At 39.0% G+C, this 21754-nt stretch overlaps 1 long non-coding RNA gene across 1 annotated transcript in view; it reads right to left on the bottom strand.

Moving 5' to 3' along the window:
* LOC105493486 (uncharacterized) overlaps window positions 1-5613 on the bottom strand; it is a 28637-nt gene extending 23024 nt beyond the window's left edge. The window contains exon 1 of the long non-coding RNA XR_011608473.1: window positions 5504-5613. This is a non-coding gene — a long non-coding RNA (uncharacterized lncRNA). The remainder of the gene's footprint in view (window positions 1-5503) is intronic.
* Window positions 5614-21754: the final 16141 nt, after the last annotated feature.

Below are 21754 nucleotides of genomic sequence, written 5' to 3'. Positions count from 1 at the left end.
TCCTCATTGCGTATTGTTGTCAAGCCAAGATCAGATGGTTGTAGGCGTGCAGCTTTATTTCTGGTGGGTTCTTCATCCTGGTCCATTGGTCTATCTGTCTGTTTTTGTACTAGTATCATGCTGTTTTGGTTACTGTAGCCTTATGTTATAGTTTGAAGTTGGGTAATGTAGAACTTCTGGCTTTGTTCTTTTTACTGAGGATTGTTTTGACTATTTGGGCTCTTTTTTGGTTCCATTTGAATGTTAGCACTTTTTCTAATTCTTTGGAAAAAAAAACACTGATAATTTGATAGAAATGGTGCTGAATATGTAAATTACTTTCAGCAGTACATCATTTTAATAATACTGATTCTTCCAATCCATGAACATGGAATGTTTTTTCATTTATTTGTGTCTTCTGTTGATTTCTTTCAGCAGTGTTCTGTAGTTCTTCTGACATAGATCTTTTACCTCCTTGGTTAGCTATATTCCTACGTATTTTATTATTTTTCTGGGTATTGTAACTGCGATTGTGTTTTTGATTTGTCTCTCATCTTAAACAATTGGTTCCCATGGTATTTGGAGACATTGGAAACAATATGGAGCCCATCAGAAGCTAAATCTCAGCCTTAACACTCTCTGGCCAGGATAATCCCAGAGGCTGATTGGCTTTAGGTCTGAATTCCAGGCTCTACTGCAGGGGCTGGTCAGTGGTGGGAAGCCCCTGACACTGAAGTGAGTCAGAGCAAATTGCGGGGCAGGACTTGTCTAACCTGACCATAGTCATCTAGGTGTAGACAGTGTCCCCATCCTGAAATAATAAGCTACACTGTCGTTTTTCTCTCTGTCTCTATCAGCATTTTCAGCACCACTGTTGAAATCTATTTCCAAATTCCATCAGGATAAATGAACATAGAGGTTAGATTCACGATCAGCCTAAATGCTCATAAATGACAGATTGGAAAAGGAAAATGTGGTACATATAAACCATGGAATCCTATACAACCGTAAAAAGAATGAAATCATGTCTTTGCAGGAAAATGGATGGAGCTGGAAGCCATTACCCTTAGCAAACTAACGCAGAAACAGAAAACCAAATATCACGTGTTCTCACTTGTAAGTGGAAGCTAAATAATGAGATCTCATGAACATAAAGGGAACAACAGACACTGGTATCTACTTGAGGGTGGAGGGTAGGAGGAGGCAGAGAAGAAAAAAGGAGAGCTGTCGGGTACTAGGCTTAATACCTGGGTGATGAAATAATCTGTACAACAACCCCCATTAACAGGAGTTCACCTATGTAATAAACCTTTGCATATACTCCCAAACCTAAAATAAAAGTTAGGATACAATAAATAAAAAATTTTTAAAAGAGACTAGATTCACTAAGGGTGACCGAGAGATTCCAGAGCATCACACAGCTTAAATTCCCTGATACAGTGACTTCATCTCATTTCTTCAGGTACATTTTACTTGCCTTTTCAATACAGAAAACAGTTCCTTAAATTGAAATATCAAGGGAGGGAATGTAATTCTTTGTCTTGCTCTCTGGTAGCAGGATAAGTTTAACTCAAATATTTACAACTGCCTTTCTACTCCTCCCCTTTTAAATGAAATTTAGTGTTTATGTCTATGAGCCTCAAATCTCACATTGTAAAAGCACCTAATTTATACTTTAAAGTGATTTAATGGACAGGAAATCGCTAAGCATTATTTGCTAATCTGCTCTCATCTAACCATAAATATTCTTATTTTCCTTCTCCCCAGGAGCTGGCAGAGTTAATATTCCTATAATTAAATGTTGTTTAGTAATTGTCTATCTCTATATATAGTACTAATGAAATGTTGTAAAGTAGGTCTCTCAAACTAGAATTTTTTTTTTGACCACTGAATCCCAGGGGTGGCACATATTAGAGATGTGTGTATAATTGGCAGCATTTGAGGGAAGATAATTCCTATGTGGAAAAAGAGAGGTTGACAATGCTTTTCTCTCATAGGCACAGAAAAACATCATCACCTGGGATAGATCGTTTGAAAGCAAAATTGAAACTTTATGATGCCCTGAAAAAGGGTGTCAAATTTCAGTTAGACAAGAGGAACACAGTTTTCAGATCGTTGCACAGCATGCTGACTACGGTTAATAAGAATGTATGTTTCAAAATTGCTAAGTGTGTACATTTCAAATTTTCTCATCACAAAAAATGATATGAGGTGTTGGATATATTAATCAACTGAATTTAATTATTCCACAAAGTATACATATATCAAAACATTACATTTTACCCCATAAATACACGCAGTTGTTATTTGTCAAATGAAAATGTTAAACAAAGGCCCTGTGTGTGGGGTCATTGAATACTATGATTCCAAAGTACAGATAAGGAGTCACAGGTGATGAAATACTGTTTTGCAATGTAATATTTTTTGTAAAAAAAAAAAAAAAAGAAAAGAAAAAAGAAACTATTTTTCTAAATTGGTAAGATACTTATTAAAATATAAGAAAGATTGAAGTTTTCTCTTAATTATGTTGAGTGCTATAGAATTTGCTTTTGGTTTTTCTAGAAGTATAATAGTCAAGGACTTTTTACTTCTTGTCTTGCTTTATGTAGCCATGCGGGAGTCCACTTGTGTAATCGAAGACATAGATCACAGAGCAATAGAGCTGAATGTCTTATAATATGGAAGAAATACTTTTGGAGACACCAGTTTTATGTATAGGTTTGGAATCCTGAAATGCTATTCATAAGTGTTGGCCTGCACATCAGAATGGTTTTTATTATAATAATTTAGTGGACTGCCTAATTCATAATTTAAGCTGAATTAATGAACTTATATCACCTGACTTATTTGCCTGAAGAAGGGCATGGAGAAAAACTTGTGAAATAAAGTAACAATAAACTCAAATTAAAATCCTATCATACGCTTAAAATTCACATTTTTTAATTGAAGGATGAGAAGGATAGATATTCACAAGCTCTGCTCTAACACCACGGTGTGTCCTTGAAGGATTCATGTGGAGAAAATTACTAGAAATAGGAAAGTATGTTTTACAGAATTCTATTTCTTGCTCTCTTTTGTCAGCCTTCTCTGACACATAGTAATTACAAAGGTTTTAAGGGGAAAAGAGATGCATTATTATTTTCTCTTTCCTGTCACACTTTCCCATAAGGACATAAAGCCTTTATTTTGTTATATTTGCATTTACATGGAAGTTTTGAAACTAGCCAACCTATTTTGAGTGTGGGGCCGAATTTTGCAGGTCCATGTTTAAAGACCCCAAGAGGCACTCAGAACCTGTCTTTCCAAATCAGTGTCCTCATTCTCCTCCATCCCCTAAACTCACTTGACAGTTAAGCAAGACCACCCCATTTAGCCTATGAGAGTTTCCCAATAGTTTAGAGTGTATTAAGTAATCCATGCACCTTCTCTGTTTCATGCATTGTAGGAGGATTCCACACACAAAATAAAATTAGATCCCTTCCTTGCACACAAGGAGATCTCAGTACAGCATAGAGACCAGTGTCTCTTATGCTGCACTTATGCTGCAAATCAGATGAGAACATCATTAAGGAAGCTGCTCACCTGCCTAGGACAGAAGATGTGTTTTTGTTTTTAAGGTAGAATCTCAGTCTCTCGCTCATCCTGACGTGCAATCACTGCTCACTGCAGCCTCAAGCTCTGGGGTGCAGGTGATTCTCCCACCTCAGCCTCTTGAGGAGGTGGGACTACAGGTGCATGCCACCATGTCTGGATAATATTTTGCATTTTCTTTTGTAGAGATGGGGTTTCACCTTGTTGCCCAGGCTGGTCTCAAACTCCTGGGCTCAAGTGATCCACCTGCCTCAGCCTCCCAAAGTCCTGGGATTACAGGCATGAGCCATCACGCCCAGCCTTGAAGTGAGGTTTTGAAGAAGTAGAAATTTTCCAGGAACAAATATGGGGTAAAAGTAAGAAATCTGCATATGGAGCAGCTGCCATATGCCAGGCAATTTTCTCAATTATTTATGTGTTAACTAGTCCTCACAACAGAATGAGCTGTAAGTACTGTTTTGGTTGTTGCTGTTTGTTAGTTTTATTTTATTTCATAGTGGTAGGAACAATTGACATGAAATCTATTCTCTTCACACATTTTTAAGTGTACGATAATGTGTTGTTAACTGTAAGCACCATGTTGCCCAACAGATCTCTAGGGCTTAGTCATCTCACTGAATTAAACTTCATGCCTCTGGATGAGTAACTCCCCATTTCTGCCTCCTCCCAGCCCCTGACAACCTCCATTTCATTATTTGAGTCTACGAATGTGAGTATTTTAGATATCTCATATAAGTGGAATTATGTGATATTTGTCCCTCCATTACTGACTTATTTTGCTTACTCTAATGTTCTCCAGTTCACCTGTGTTGTTACAAACATCAAAATTTCCTTTCTTCTTAAAGATTAAATCCTATTCCGTTGTATGAATGTAGCACACTTTCTTTATTCAGTCATCAGCTGTCTGACACTTAGGTTGTTTCTGCATCTTGACTATTGTTAATAGTGCTGCAGTGAACATCCCACATGGGGAGGCTAATATCTTTTTGAGATCCCAAGTTCTATCCTTTTGTATAAACACCCAGAAGTGGGATTGCTGGACCACATGGTAGTTCTATTTGTAAAGTTTTGAGGAACTTGGATGTGGTTTTCCATAGAGACCTCCCCATTTTTCATTCCCGCCAGCTGTGTGCGAAAGTTGCAATTTCTCCACACCCTCACCAGCTCATGCCACCATACACACACACACACACACACACACACAGACACACACACACACCCCTATCTATCTTGCCATCTGTTCGTATCTATATGCATATATATATTAGCCATCCTAACAGGTATGAGATGATACCTCGTTGTAGTTTTGATTTGCATTTCTCCAATAATCTTTCCATACACCTGTTGGCCATGTGTATGCCTTGTTTAAAGAAATGTCTATTCATGTCCTTGGCTCATTTTTAAAAATCAGGTCGTTAGTTTCAGTTAGTTGAGTTGGTTTGTTTTTGCTATTAATAATTATCTCAAGCTTCTAGGCAAATAGCCAAGGCTCTCACTGCTCATTTTAGTCAGCAGCACCTGCCCATTCACAGTAACCACACAAAAGGGTTAATTCATATTTCAAACTCATTATTCATCTCTTGGATCTTAATAGTTTTGTACTTTTTCTCCAGAGTATTCATCTCAATAGAGCTAGCTAATCAGGTTTAGGTTTTCATTAAACAGCTGTCATTTGCTTGCTAGCTCTGTGGCAACTTGATGTTAGATTAAATTTTAATTTAGCCTAGGCTGGATAAAAAGTATCTTTTAAAGAACAAAGAACCACTGTTAGCAGGTTACAGTTGTAATTAAGCAGAGGCTGACTGAAATACACATAGATTCACACACAGGGGAATGATTAGGGATAAACACATAAAATCATTATTCAGTCTTGCAGCCTGATTGTGGGAATAAGCTTAGGGTAGAAGAGGACAAAATATTTTAACTACTATACCTTCAGTGTTTTTCTCCCCTTCTCCTTGTCTAGTCCCCTCTCCTCTTCTGGAAATCAATTTACGTATACCTCAGGATGCTTGAAGTTGCCCTGCAGCTCACTGATGCTTTCCTCCTCCTCCTCCTCCCTCCTTCTGTCCTCCTCCTCCTCCTTCTCCTCCTCCTTCTCCTTCTCCTCCTCCTCCTTCTCCTCCTTCTGTCCTCCTCCTCCTCCTCCTTCTGTCCTCCTCCTCCTTCTCCTCCTCCTCCTTCTTCTCCTCCTCCTCCTTCTCCTCCTTCTCCTCCTTCTCCTCCTTCTCCTCCTCCTCCTTCTCCTCCTCCTCCTCCTTCTCCTTCTCCTCCTCCTTCTCCTTCTCCTCCTTCTGTTCTCCTCCTCCTTCTCCTCCTCTTCCTCCTCCTCCTCCTTCTCCTCCTCCCCCTCCTTCTCCTCCTTCTCCTTCTCCTCCTCCTCCTTTTCCTCCCTCTGTCCTCCTCCTCCTCCTCCTTCTGTCCTCCTCCTCCTTCTCCTCCTCCTTCTCTCCCTCCTTCTCCTCCTCCTTCTGTCCTCCTGTTCTCCTCTCCTCCTCCCTTTCCCTCTCCTCCTATTTCATTTTATCCTCCTCCTTCTACTCTGTCACTACCATCATCTTTAAATTCTCTTCTCTGTTTTTGTTTCATTTTAAATCATTTCTATTGATGTATCTTTAAGTTTACTTCAAATTATATACATTTATACAAAAGTATATACATTTACTATAAATACTATAATGCCTTTTATATTATCTAATCTGCTGTTAATCCTGGATATTTTTATCTCAGATATTATAATTTTTACCTCTAGAATCTTGAGTCTTTTTGTTTTTCTTCCATGCTTCCACTTAATTTTTGAAACAATTAAAATAAAATCATAACTATTTTAATGTCCTTGTATGCCATTTCCTTCATCTGTGTAAGTTCTGGGACGACTTAAAAAAAAAAGTTTAATTTCAACTTTCATTTTAGATTCAGACAGTACATGTGCAGAATTGTTATTTGAGAACATTGTGTGATGCTGAGGTTTGGGATAAGGACCCCATCACCCAGATAGTGAGCACAGTACCTGACAGGTAGTTTAGCCCACCCTGCCTCCACCCTCTAGTAGTCCACAGTGCCTGTTGTTCCCATATTTTATGCCCATGTGTGCTCTATGTCCACTTGTAAGTGAGAAGATGCAGTATTTGGTTTTCCATCTCCCAGGCTCAAGCAATCCTTCCACCTCAGCCCCCACCCCAAAGTAGCTGGGACAGCAAGTACACACCACTATGCCTACCTCATTTTTGTTTTCTTTTCTTTTTTTCTTTTGTTTTCTTTTTTTCTTTCTTTCTTTCTTTCTTTTTTTTTTTTTTTTTTTTTTTGTAGAGACAGGGTTTCACTATGTTTCCCAAACTGGTCTTGAATGCCTAAACTCAAGCAATCCACCTGCCTTGGCCTCCCAAAGTGCTGGGCTAGAGGCATGAGCCATTGCATCTGGCCAATTTCATTCCTTTTTATGGCTGCATAGTATGCCATGGTGCATGTGTTCCGTATTTTCTTTATTCACTCTACTATTGATGGGCACCTGGGTTAATTCTATTTCTTTACTGTTGTGAGTAGTATAGTGATGAATACACAAGTGCATATGTGGTTTGGTAGAATGATTTATTTTCTTTTGGGTATATGCAAGGTAATGGGATTGCTGGGTCAGATGGTAACTCTGTTTTAAGTTCTTTGAGAGATCTCCAGCCTGCTTTCCACAGTGGCTGAACTAATTTACATTCCCACCAACACTGTATAAGTATTCCCTTTTCTCCTCAGCCTCATCAGCATAAGTTGATTTTTGGCATTTTAATAATAGTCATTGTGACTGGTTTGAGATGGCATCTCATTGTGGCTTTGATTTGTATTTCTCTGATGATTAGTGATGACAAGCATTTTTTAATACATTTGTTGGCTACTTGTGTGTCTTCCTTTTAGACATGACTGTTCATGTCCTTTGCTCATTTTTAATGGAATTATTTGTTTTTGAATTGTTGCCTTATAAGTTCCTTATAAATGCTGTATATTAGACATTTTTGGATGCATGGTTTGCAAATATCATCTCCCATTCTGCAGATTCTCTGTTTCCTATATTGATAGTTGCTATTTCTGTGCAGAGGCCCAATGGTTTAATTAGATCTCACTTGTCTATTTTTCTTTTCGCTGAAGTGCCTTTGGGAACTTAGCCAAAAATTATTTGCCAAGGCCAATGTTGAGAAGAGTATTTCCCAGTTTGTCCTCCAGGATTTTTGCAGTTTTATGTCTTACATTTAAATCCTAAATCCACATTGAGTTAATTTTCTATATGGTAAAATGCAGGGCATCCAGCTTCAATGTTCTGCATATGGCTACCCAGTTATTCCAGTACCATTATTCAGCAATAGGGAGTCCTTTCCCCATTGCTTGTTTTGGCCAGTTCTGTCAAGGATCAGATAATTGTGAATGTGCAGCTTTATTTCTGAGTTTTGTATTCTTATTCATTGGTTCATATGTTTGTTTTTGTACCAGTACCATGCTGTTTTTGTTACTGTGGCTTTATAATATAGTTTGAAATCAAATAGTGTGATACCCCTGGCTTTGTTCTTTTTGCTTAGGATTGCTTTGGCTATTTGTGTGCTTTTTTGGTTCCATATACATTTTAGAGTAGTTTCCTCTAATTCTGTAAAAAATGGCATTGTAGTTCTATAGAAATAGCATTTAATCCATAAATTGCTTTGGACATTATAGCTACTTTAATGATATTGGTTCTTCCAGTCTATGGACATGGACTGGTTTTCCATTTATTTGTAATGACTCTGATTTCTTTCAGCAGTGTTTTGTAGTTCTCCTTGTAGAGATCATTGATCTCTTTGACTAGGTGTATGCCCAGGGATTTCATGTTCTGTAATTGTAAGTTGGATTGGGTTCTTGATTGCACTCTCAGCCTAAATGTTGTTAGTGTATAGAAGTGCTACTGATTTTTGTACATTGACTTTGTACCTGAAACTTTACTAAAGTCACTTACAAATTATAGGAGCCTTTTGGCAGACTCTAGTATTTTCTAGGTATGGAATTATATTGTCAGCAAAGAGAGATAGTTTTATATTTTATATTTTCTTTTCCTATTTGGTTGCCTTTTATCCCTTATTCTTGTCTGATTGCTCTAGTTAGGACTACCAGTACTAAGTTGAATAGGAGGGCTAAGAATGGGCATTCTTATCTTATTCTAGCTCTCAGTGGGAATGGCTCTAGCTTTTGTCCATTCAGCATGATGATAGGTATGGGTTTGTCATAGATGGCCCTATTAGTTTGAGGTATATTCCTTTGATGCCTAGTCTGTTGAGGGTTTTTATTATAAAGGGATGTTTGATCTTATTGAAAGCTTTTTTGTGTGTCTATTGAGATGATTATATGGTTTTTGCTTTTGATTCTGTTTATGTAGTGAATGACATTTATTGATTTGTGTATATTGAACTAGCCTTGCATCCCAGGAATAAAGCATAAAGCCTACTTGATAGTAGTGTATTAACATTTTGATGTTCTGCTGGATTAGGTTGGCTAGTATTTTGTTGAGGATTTGTGTGTCTATGTTCATGAGGGATTTTTTATTGATCTGAAGTTTTCTCTTTTTACTTTGTGTTTGCTAGATTTTAGTATCAGTCTGATGTTGGGTTCATAGAATGAGTGAGTGTGAAGCCCTCCTCTTCGATTTTTTGCAATGCTTTCAGTAGGATTGGTATCAGTTCTTTTTACATCTGGTAGAATTCAGCTGTGAATCCATATGGTTCAGTGCTTTTTTTGGTTTGTAGGTTATCTATTACTGATTCAATTTCACAAGTTGATATTGGTCTATTTACGGTTTCAATCTCTTCCTGATTCAATCTTGGAAGACTCTGTGCTTCCAGGAATCTATTCATTTTCTCTAGACTTTCTCATTTGTGTGCACAGTTATTCATAGTAATCTCTAACTGTTGGGAACAGGACCCAAAATCTGGTCATAAACTGGCCCCAAAACTGGCCATAAACAAAATCTCTGCAGCACTGTGACATACAGTCACATGAGATCATGAGATGGCCTTGATGCCCACACTGGAAGGTTGTCGATTTACCGGAATGAGGGCAAGGAACACCTGGCCCACCCAGGGCAGAAAACCACTTAAGGCATTCTTCAACCACAAACAATAGCATGAGCGATCTGTGCCTTAAGGACATGTTCATGCTGCAGACAGCTAGCCAGAGCCCATCCCTTTATTTTGGCCCATCCCTTTATTTCCTGTAAAGAATACTTTCAGTAAATCTTATGACCGACTTGCTGTCAATAAATATGTGGGTAAATCTCTGTTCAAGGCTCTCAGCTCTGAAGGCTGTGAGACCCCTGATTTCCCACTCCACACTCTGTATTTCTGTATGTGTGTCTTTAATTCCTCTAGCACCACTGGGTTAGGGTCTCCATGACCAAGCTGGTCTTGGCACTAAGAATCTTTTTTATTTCTGTAAAATCACTTGTCATACCACCTTTGTTGTTTCCAATTGTGCTTATTTGAATCTTTTCTTTCTTTTTATTTGATAATCTAGCTAGAGGCCTATCAATCTTATTTTTTTTTTTCAAATAACCAACTCGTAGTTTTATTCATCTTTGTATGGATGTTTGCATCTCAATTCCATTAGGTTCTCTAATTTTAGTAATTTCTTTTATTCGAACAGCTCTGGTGTTCGTTTGTTCTTTTTTTATTGTTCCTTTAGGTGTAAAGTTAGATTGTTAATTTGATAACTTTCTAACTTCTTTATGAAGGCATTTAGGGCTATGAAGTTTCCTCTTAACACTGCTTTGGCTGCATCCCAGAGATTTTGGTAAGTTGTGTCCTTGTTTTTGTTAATTTCAAATAACATTTCTCCTGTCTTAATTTAAATCTTCATCCAGGAATTATTCATAAGTTATTTTGTTTTCATGTAGTTGTGTGTTTTGAGAGATCTTCTTGGTATTTTCTGTTTTTATTGTAGTGTCATTCAACTGTGTGCTTGATATTCTTTCAATTTATTTGAATTTATTGAGGCTTGCTTTAAGACTAATCATGTAGTTTATCTTAGACTATGCTCCTTTTTGCAAATGAGAATATATATTCTATGGTCGTTGGGTGGAATGTTCTGTAGATGTCTATTAGGTCCTATTGTTCAAATGTCAAGTTTAAGTCCAGAATTTCTTTGTTAATTTTTTGCCTCAGTGATATGTCTAATGCTGTCAGTGGTGTGTTAAAGACTCCCACTATTATTGTCTGGTTGCCTAAGTTATTCATAGGCCAAGAAGTTGTTTTATGAATGTGGGTGCTCTCTTGAAGATGATTGGGTCTTGTTTCTTTGTCCTGCCTGATGCTCTATGTCTTTTAAGTAGGGGTGTTATAGCCCTTTTATATTGAAGTTCAGTATTGATATGTGTAATTTTAATCCTGTCATTGTTTGGTTAGTTGGTGGCAATGGTGGCATATATATGTATATGGTGGTGGGTGTGTATATATACACGTATATATATACACATATATATATACATATACATATATACATATACACACACATATATACTATATATACATATCTTTATATGTATATATTGTGTGTATATGTGTGTGTGTGTGTATATATATATTTAGGATGGTTAAGGCTTCTTGTTGGATTATAGTCTATCATTATATAATTCCCTTCATTGTCCTGCTTAATTTTTATTGGCTTAAAATCTGTTTTATCTACTATAACAATAGTGACTTATGCTCTTTTCTGTTTTCTGTTTGCATAATAGATCTTACACCACCCTTTTACTTTGATCCTGTTGGTGCCATTACAGGTGAGATGGGTCTCTTGAAGATGGTTGGGTCTTGTCTCTTTATCCTGCCTGATGCTCTGTCTTTTAAGTGGGGGTGTTCAGCCCTTTTACACTGAAATTTAGTATAGATATGTGTAATTTTAATCCTGTCATTGTGTTGTTAGTTGGTTGTTATATAGACTTGAGCATATAGTTGCTTTATTGTGCTTGTGGGCTATGTGCTTAAGCATGCTTTTGTGGTAGCAGGTGTCATTGTTTCAAACCCATGTTCAGCACTCCATTAAAGACTTCTTGTAAGGTTGGTCTACTTGAAATATATTCCCTCAGCATTTACTTGTCAGAGGAGGATTGTATTTGTCCTTCACTTCTGAAACTTAGTTCCTTTGTGTATCTTTGCATTTGCAACTGTGTTCTCAGGTGCGAAGGGGAGAGAGGTTACCCTCTCACATCACATCTGCTTATGAGTCTTGGAGGAGTCACCTCTGATAACTGGCATTGTGCCTACAATTTTGTTGTTGTTGTCACGTTTTTCATGCCATAGGGCTCCCTTGGTGAGAGGTCTGATAGGGAAATAGGCCACACCTTTACCACACCAGCCCTGTGTAGGGAGGCATGCCTGGGTCCCAAACCAGCCCACAAACCTGTGTGACTCATACCTTTCAGTTTTCTGAGAGTGTGGGCTCCTCCCTGATTGAAGTCCCAGCTCAGCACTCTTCAGCTGCAGGCTGCAGTCATGGGGCACCAGGACCTGCTCACAATTCCCTCCTTTAGATGTTCTGAGTTGCTTTCTAGGTGCAGTTGGAGATCTGAAGGTCTCAAGGCTGCTGGAAGGCACTCAGGTGGAGCAAATTTACCCAGGCTGGGCGGTGGAGGCTGTACCATGAACATGCCCTTACAGCGTAGCCAGGGAGGGTCCCTGGGAGGGACTGGTGGGAAAGCATATCTGCAGGACAGATATGCCTCAGCCCCACAGAGAAACAGATCATGCTTTCTCTCTGGCAGTTAGTTGATGCCAGGGCCTCTCAGAGGGAGACTGGCAGCCCTTGGGGTGGGTGCTTATAGCTGGTCTCCACCAGAGCTGATTCATACTCTGAGGTCCTTGGCTGTGTGCCTGCTGCAACTTCAACTCCATCTAATCTCTGGGGAGATGTCCCTGCCAGCTCATGCATTCGTAGGGGTGTGGGATGCCTTGCAGCAGCTAGGATGTGCTAAGAGTGAGCAGTTCCCCAGTCCCTTCATTCACCCTTCTTCAGGTACTGCTTGAGGCCAGGAACTAGACATAGTATTCAGGAATCCCACACAGGGTCCCCAGTTTTTACCCTGTTCAGCCTCAGTAACCGAGTCTTTTCTCCATTCTCATGTGGCATTTTCTCTCTGAAAATCTGTACAAATTATGTTGGTGTAGTCAAAATCATGGTCTTTCTCTGTGGGAGCAGCACTCCCCAGTTGCATCTAGCCGGCCATCTTGGAGAAAGTCTCTGGGTTGATTTCTATTGTGATTTTTCTTCTCTTTTTGGATACTATTTTCCTTTTTTTTAAAACATGTCTGGTAATTTTTTATTGAATGCAAGACATTGTTGAGTGTTGGATATTTTTACCTTGTTTTTACCTTGTTGAGTGTTGGATATTTTTGCATTCTTATAAGCATTTTTACAATCTGTTTTGCAATAAAGTTATTTAACCATTTTTGACATGGTTTTTATAATTTGGCAGGTAAAACTGGGGCAGCTTTTATTCTAAGGCTAATTATTTCCCACGACTGAGGTAAGAATCTTCTGAGCATTCTACCAAATAAACCATGAGCTTGAATCTTAGTTTGTGATAATTAAGGAAGTTTCTCTCTTCTGGCTAAAAACTCACATTGAAAAAAGTCTAGTATTTGTATTTTTTCTGTTTCCTAATGCCTAATTTGATGCTTTTGAGTAGAATCTTTAGTCAAGATGCTATTAGTCGCAAATGATAGGAAGTTCAATTCACAATGACTTAAACAAATTGGTTCCCACGTCACAGGGGTAACAGGCTTCAGATTCAGTGTGACCCGGCATCTCAGGTATTGATTCACAAGAATGTGACTCTTTCTACCTCTTGACCCTGTGTTTCTTGATTTGGAATTTACTCCCAGAAATCTCTTTATCTTAAAAGGCTCCTAGCACCTCCCAACCTGCATCCATATAGTTTAGAAAGCCCAGGGAAAAGATAAATTATATATTTATTTGTCTTCAAAATAGTTCTGGACAATGTTTCGGGATTTAATCTCACTAATATGTCTTGGGTTGCCTGATTATACCTGTGGATCATTGTGGATATATGGAATATTCTGATATTATTATTTATCAGGCTTGCATCATATGTCCAATTTAAAACCTGGGTAGATGAAACGAACCCAGTCTCATTCAGGATACATGTGCTGATAATGGAAAAAAATAGTATCTGAAAGAAAACCACAGTGGTGTTGTTAAGATATGGCGAGTGAGACTGCATAGACAAAAGCAATCACTATCACTAGGTACTGATTTGAGTCAATCCTTGTGAGACCATCAGAGCCTCCTCAGTTAATTATACACAGTATTTTTGTTTCTACATTCATACATTTGTGAACCATTTGATACATTCTCCTGATCCCATTCTCCACTAATATTCACATGTGTATATATAATCTCCCTCGGAAGCCTGGACTATTAAAATGTAAAGGCCTGTCTTGTACTTTATTTACATTTGTCCTCTACATGCTGAGAATGACTCTGGGCAAAGAATATATATTAACGGAACATTTATTGTATAAATGAATGAATGAATGTGATTCTTATGCATATGCTAAATGTCAATGCCTTTCCTTTCTTAGCTTGATTGCCATTGTTTTCAAATATTGATTCTAAAATTGTTATTTGCTTTTCATAAAGAGCTATTGATTGCATGTTCAAAATCAATAACAAACAAATTATCTTCAAATTTGAGAATGATAATGTCTACCTCATCAAGGTTGTAAGAATGCCAAATAGGCAATCATGTGTAAAGTATTTAGATCAGCACCTAACACACAGCACTTCGTATATTTTAGATAATATAAATATCTGTAATTCTGATACCTTCAATTTCATCTTTTTTAGGATTTGAAATGGAATAATAAGAGCCTGATTTGCAAAGTGGTATGTGGAACCTACTTAGCCACTGAGATAAGGCTAGGACTACAAATGAGTAAAGCACTGCGATATCCATCTGTTTTGTAAAATTTGGTGAGAGCAGATTATCAAGTGTTTCATGTACTGCCATTTGTGAGCTCTGTTGCCCGTTGTATCTGGCTGTTGTTCTTTCCCTTCAGAAATACATAAAAATAGGCACATCTACAGAAATCCCTTCTTGAACCTTTAATCATGAATTTTGAATATTTAATCATTCTTTAATTCATTTCTTGAGTTAATATTGAGTGCCTATTATGATAATAGCTACAATCATTGAGTACTTAACTACGTATCAACACAATTAGAAGCATTTTACATAGATTAACTGTTTGAACTGTTTTAATCTCTACCTCAACCCTGTATGACAAGTGCTATTATCATCCTCATTTTTAAGATGAGGGAATTGAGGCACCTCTTTGCAAAGTGCATTGCCCAAAGTTACACTGGAAATAGTGGCTCACAAGGAAGCTGTTGATCCACAATGAACAAACCATCCCTACTCTCTTGCTGCCTCCCCTAGAGGAATTTGCTCTCCCAGACTTCCTTGCAGGCAGGGGTGGCTATGGGATCCAGATATGGCCAGATGAGTATAGCGTTCAGTGTGACAAGCATGCTTCAGGGGAAGCTTTTACTTTTTCACTTAATAGGGACCAGCATGCTCAATCTCCCATGTGCTCTCCACTTCTGCCTGCTTTGAACAGGAACACATTGCCTGCCATAGTGACCGCCATCTTGTTACCATTAGGGCATGTCCAAGCTAGTTGCAAAGGTGCCAACTGATCTCATTGGGTTATGGAGTCAAAGCCTGCACCTCCATTGCTCCAGACTTCTATTTAGTGGGGATAAAACAGTACCTTTATTGGTTTAACTCACTCCATCAGGTTTTCTGTCAGTGTAGTTAAACATAATTATCAATGAAACAAGTTGGCTGAGCCTGGATTCCAAGCCAGAGAGTTTGGTTGCAGAACCCATGTACTTATCCTTCATTCTGACATTCTTCTCAAGTGTCCAACGCTATTCCAGGGCCTGGGGTTGGATGGAGATCAGAAAGTACATAGTGCATAGCCTCATAATACTTGCAGCCTAATGTTTTTCAAAGTTCAAAAGGAAACCTATATTTATAATTACAAATTGTGGCAAAACTATGCAGGGAAAGACTGAGTGCTCTGAGAGAGAATGATTCAGGGCCACTCACGATGAAAAGATAAACTGATGATTGTTACCTTTTAAGATTTCTCTGAGGTGAGAGTTTTGGGGGAAAGATTCCATGGACATCTGGAAGCGGAGGTGGTGGGACATTGCTGGTGGCAAATTCTGGTGTGGAGTTGTTTCTATTCAGTGGTCAGCCTTTCTTTCCTTATGTGTGCTGTTGTCCTTTTAAATCTGAGCAGAAACAAGAACTTCATTTCACTTAATATTCAGTTTAGACAAGAAGATGGCCATTTCCAAAACAAATGTTCTGTGGACATTTTGAAAAAATATTAAATAAGACCAGGCACAGTGGTTCACACCTGTAATTCCAGCAGTTTGGGAGACCAAGGCAGGAGGATCGCTTGTGTACAGGAGTTCAAGACCAGCCTAGGCAACATGACAAAACCCTGTCCCTACAAAAAATAAAAAAATTAGCCTCACATGGTGGCACATGCCTTTAGTCTCAGCCACTTGAGAGGCTGAGGTGGGAGGATCACTTGAGCCTGGGAGGTCAAGGCTGCAGTGAGCAACCACTGGGCCACTGCACTTCAGCCTGGGAGAAAGAGAGAGAGAGAGAAAGGGAGGAAGGGAGGGACGGAGGGAGGGAGGGAGGAAGGAAGGAAGGAAGGAAGGAAGGAAGGAAGGAAGGAAGGAAGGAAGGAAGGAAGGAAGGAAGGAAGGAAAGAAGGAAGGAAGGAAGGAAGGAAAGAAGGAAACAATTAACAAAAAACATGCTCTGATTGTGCTGTGTTAGGTGTGTCTGTGAGGATCTGCAAGATTCTATGGGTGGTGAGGCTGAGTAAAGCAGGAAATCTTGAGCTTGTAGTAACTGGCCTTGCTGTGCTGGTGGCTGACTGAGACTGTCTTAGTCTAGCAAGCCTGCTTGGTCATCTAGGTTTAGGACAGAATGCCATCCAATGGCTCATAATAGTCTCTTTGCTGTAAGTGTAACAACTCTTTTAAATTGCATAGGAAGAAAAGCCAGTGTGGTAGCTGAGTTAGTCACTCTCCTGCCCCTCCTACAATTTTCATGTCTGCTGTCCTGCTGTATTCTTTTTAAGTCATAAAAGTTTTGTTCACAGCCATTGTCACTGGAAAAGCTTCTTTGGTTCCTCTCAATGTTATGGCAGTTTGAGAAGATAGTTCTGGCCTCACCATCACACTCTGTAATTCAGGCCATGTCCACACATCTCCTAACTATCCCATGTGTCATTGTGGCCCTTCCCAAATCTGTTCTGACTGAGCACCCAATCTCGGAGTGGCTGGAAGCTGGAAGCCTACACTAAGGAGTGAAAACCTACAGCAGAAATTCTCCTGGGATTAACTTTCCTCTGCCCAGAATGGGGGACCCCTGGATCTTAATCTCAAGAAGAAGTAACTCTTTTGAGCCCTTCCTATTAAAAGAATATTTCCTAAACCATATTCACATGCCATCACTATAATGATTGCCAATTCCGTGGACCTCTTACATTTACCTTCTTGATAGTTTTCTTTGAGTAAACCAACTTTATAACTTAACAACAAATGCTAGCTTAATTCGAAATGATAAACACTGTCACATAATATCATGCTCTTTGGTATTTTTAATACACATAAAAATAATTAACTATTAAAATGAAATGTTTATCCATGTACCCGCTGACATTATTCTGAACATCAACACATTTTAATTCTGCCCTAAGAACATGTCTCCTGTTTCTTATTCTACTTGGCCAGCTTTATGTCTCTAAATTCTAGAAGGATCCAGTTCATGGTTCTCTCAATTTCTTTCCAAGGGTGTGTTTGAATCACAGTCTTTTGTTTCCGTTTACTTTTTAAAAAAAATACATTGGTTGGACTTTTCCTTTTCCAGCAGAGACCTCAGAGGTTACTTCTTAGGAAACAGAGCTGGGTCCCCAGAAACATCCTTCCTTCTTTAACTTGTTAAAAGGAGCCCCTCAGTCTCCATCTATTTGTTCATTTTTGAAAACCTTAACGATGCTGAGTCTGTATTTCCTCACGTTTCATTTTCTCCTCGTCAGAGGTTGAATTTAAGTTTGCCTCTATCATAAAAACTTCAAGGTAGACAGAAGAGACTTAAAGTTTTCTCCTCCAGTGTAAAAGTTGTAAGAGCAGTTAATTTCTTCTCAAAGTCTAAAATTAGACCTGGGAACTTCTGAAGACTGTCCCTGAAGTTATCGATAGTGTTGATATGAAACAAATGATATTGCATGATAAATACTTGTGTTTTTTAATTTGGAAGTTGCAATTAAGCATGACATATTTCTTGGTTGTGGAGAACACTTTTTCAAGATGAATTAGCTAAATAGCTGCCTGGAATGTCGATGCAATCTGTGTATGATGTGAACCTTACAGAAACTAAACCAGTGGAAGGGCATTGGCAACAAACCAGGGTTTGAAAAGAACTGCAGCAACTTATCCACATTTTGATGCGTTCATATTCCTCTTCTCTGCAGAGGAATACGAATGCATTTAAAATGTTAATGGAGGAATATGAATACATCAAAATGTGAATGAGTTGTTGCCCTTGGCTGCCTTTGACTCTGCACATTATTTGCTATTCCTACACTCATCATGGCAGAAGGGAGACGTGAATCATTGCATCTGGCGTTGGTGTCCTCGTGTGTGTATCCTGAAAAATAATCACCCTGGAAATTCCCTGTGTCTTTTCTCTTTCCTACAGAGAGCCTAAACTAGAGCCCCATGAGCTGGGACCCTTACAGTCATAACCTAAGAGAGGTGATTCAGCCCATGGTGGGCTTTGTCCCATTCTTGCAGTCTTCTTGGTTGAGTTCACTGACGGTTAATTTCACGTCAACTTGACTAGGTCATGGGATGCTCAGATAGCTTAGTAAATAGCATTTCTCAATGTGGTTTGTGTCTGAACGCTGAATGTGTCAGTGAGGGTATTTTTGGATGAGATTAGCATTTGACTTGGCCTGCTGCAGATAGCCTTCTTAAATGTGACTGGGTGGGTGTCATTCAATCCTTTGAGGGTCTGAATAAAAGAAAATGGTTGAGGACGGTTGAATGGGTTCTCTCAGCCTGACTGTCTGAGCTGAGACATTGGGTTTCTCTTACCCTTGGGCTGGGACTCAGGCCTTTGACTTCGGATTGGAATTTGCAACACTAGCTTTCCTAGATCTACAGCTTGCAGATTGCCCATAGTCATGAAAGACAGTTCCTCACAATTATCTATCTATCTGTCTTCTATCTATCGATCTATCATCTATCTATCATCTATCTATCTATCTATCTATCTATCTATCTATCTATCTATCTATCATCTAGCTATATCTATCTAATCTCCTATTTGTTCTTTCTCTGAAGAATCCTGGTTAATACAAATTTCATCCATATGACTTTATTTACATTATCCCCTACCTAGCCTGCTAAATATATCCCTTTGGAAGACAGTAGCCCTCGGCTCAACTGTCACTTCTGCTACTGCCTGAAGATGGGGGTTTCTCCTCAGCACACCATGACAGGAGGTTACAGTTTAGCCTGTTGTCCAGGGGAAACCCCTGTGGTCTGCAGGCCACCATGTTCTGAGCAATGTTAATACGTTGCTGGGAGATACCCAATTCTGTTGCTTATCCTGGGACCTATGTAAATTGAGGGAGTCTAATTAATTAGCTGCAATGTGCTTGTTATAATTTTAATGCGTACGTGAATAACACATACCGTGACTCCACAATGACTCGAGAATTCCAAAGAGTGTTTTCTTCTGTGCATTACTTTGAAATCATCATGAGGCACCTCCAAAAGTGTGAAGCACTTATTAGCATCCTGTATAAGATCGTTGTTCATGGTGTCATCACTCTTCAACAGTGCAGGAAATTGGGTGTGATTTCCAGGGAAGGTATTTTTTGTTTGTTTGTTTTGTTTTTGTTTTTGCTTTTTTGAGATGGAGTTTCACTCTTATTGCCTAGCCTGGAGTGCAAAGGCGTGGTCTCAGCTCACTGCAACCTACACCTCCCGGGTTCAAGCGATTCTCCTGCCTCAGCCTCCCAAGTAGCTGGAATTATAGGCATGTGCCACCATGCCTGGCTAATTTTGTATTTTTAGTAGAGATGGAGTTTCTCCATGTTGGTCAGGGTTGATCCGCCTGCCTCAGCCTCCCAAAGTGCTGGGATTACAGGTGTGAGCCACCACACCTGGTCTCCAGGGAAGATCTTAAAAGGATTATTAAAGATCCCTACAAATCACATCTAAGAAATTATTTTATATAGTAGAGACTGTGCATTAACTAAAGGCCTTTGCCTATATAATCAATTGAAGTGATAATATAAATTATGGTAATATGAAAATATACTCTATTTTGTGTGTCTCAGGACTGTATGCCTTCTGGGTAATAGAGAAAGAAATGTATTAGAATCTAGAATTTGGAAAAAAAGATCATCGGCAGTCTGGAACCTTGTGCCTAGTGGAGTAAAATCAGTATGGATGAATGTAAATTCTGTAATTAGGTCCAACAATTACTTTGCATCATGATAATGTGGCAGATGTAGCTTAATAATAACATGTGAGTATGTGTGAAAAATCCTAACATGATCTTTGATATCAGTAATTAGTGTACATCATCAGAACATCTTTGTTGAACAGGTTTTACTGGATGAAGACCTGTCTTGATATTTTAGGGATTAGGATCCAAGTCTTCTTCAGATTTCATGAGATGTTTTTGTTCCAAATATATATATATTGATTACCTTCTTTGTGTAGGGCAATGTACCAAGACAGTTACTATCATGAAATGTATGTGGTTCTTCTTTAGGATATTGCAGTCAAACTAATGATTTTGAATGGCTAGCATTTCGTGAGCTCTTAAGTGCCAGATGCTAAGCACACTAGAGGTATTGGCTCATTTCATCCACACAAGCTTTTGAATTAGGTAATGCTACTTATGACACCACTTATAGATGAGAAACACAGAGTCACAGAGAGGTTAAGTAACTCACCTAAGGCCACATGGTTTGAGCATGGTGAAGCCAGGGGTCCCACTATGCTTTCTAGCTCCAGAGCCAACTCTATTCACCACTGGCCATTAATGAAGTGCCACTCAGCATGATCATGTAGAGCCGCAGGGCCTGGGGTTGCCCTTATGAAATAGTAATGAATATCCCTCCTCTATTTCTCCACAAAGGAACTAGTTAGCTGATGATGCGCCAGTCCTAAACTTGCAAAATGCCTTTCTCCTTCCAACTATATCACCTGGAAAGCATGACTTCTTCTCCTTGCCAAGTTTTTGTGAATGTCTTCACAGGAAGGAAGAACACAGCTATGACTTACATAGTGTGGCTATAATGTGATGTATAAACATATACAGTTCTGGATAAGTGGTGGGCTAATGTATTTATGTGTTAGTAATTGTATTGTTTATCAATAATTTGTGGCTTCTTAGAGTCCCAGAAGCTTATCATATGTTATCAGCAGGGGATATACTCTTGCTTCCATAAGACTAAGAAAAGTACAATTATGGTCACCTTGACGGTAGCGCCTGCCAACTTCTCTCTGCAAGAATTCAGTTTTTCAGCTTTCAGTTTCGGCTGCACTAGGCACTAATGAGATGCTAAAGAATCATAAAAGAGATTTCACATTTGAAAGCCTTCCCTACACCCAAGGAAACATCTTGTTTCCAAACTTAGTCTGTGATGAGTAAGGCAAGGCTGAGTGTCTTCTGACAGATGTGCTCTCAGAGGAAATTTAAAGTTACCTGCTGCTTGCCTGGAAATATGCAGGGAGCTCCTTTCCTAGAAATAGAATCTGATGTCACCTCTGGAGAAAATCACTGGCTTTTAAATAGCAGTGAATTTCCTGGGTTAATATGCAACAGCTACAAAAAGAAGAGGTCTGATACCAAGGTTACCTTAAATGGTAGAATTTGCAAAGATACCCCAGGGAGCAATGGCAGAGCCAGAATTGGAACCCAATTACACTTGACTCCAAGATCCCTGTTAATCCCCAATGGTAGGCATCGTCTTCCGGCACTGATATTCTCTACTGATAGATCACATGGGCTCCTTAGGGGCAGGGAACACACGCTTTTCATTTCAAT

This window comes from Macaca nemestrina, chromosome 10 (genome assembly GCF_043159975.1).
Source record: "Macaca nemestrina isolate mMacNem1 chromosome 10, mMacNem.hap1, whole genome shotgun sequence".
Lineage (NCBI taxonomy): Eukaryota > Metazoa > Chordata > Mammalia > Primates > Cercopithecidae > Macaca > Macaca nemestrina.
Note: the sequence above shows the minus strand (reverse complement) of the source record. Positions and strands in the feature narration are given on the sequence as shown.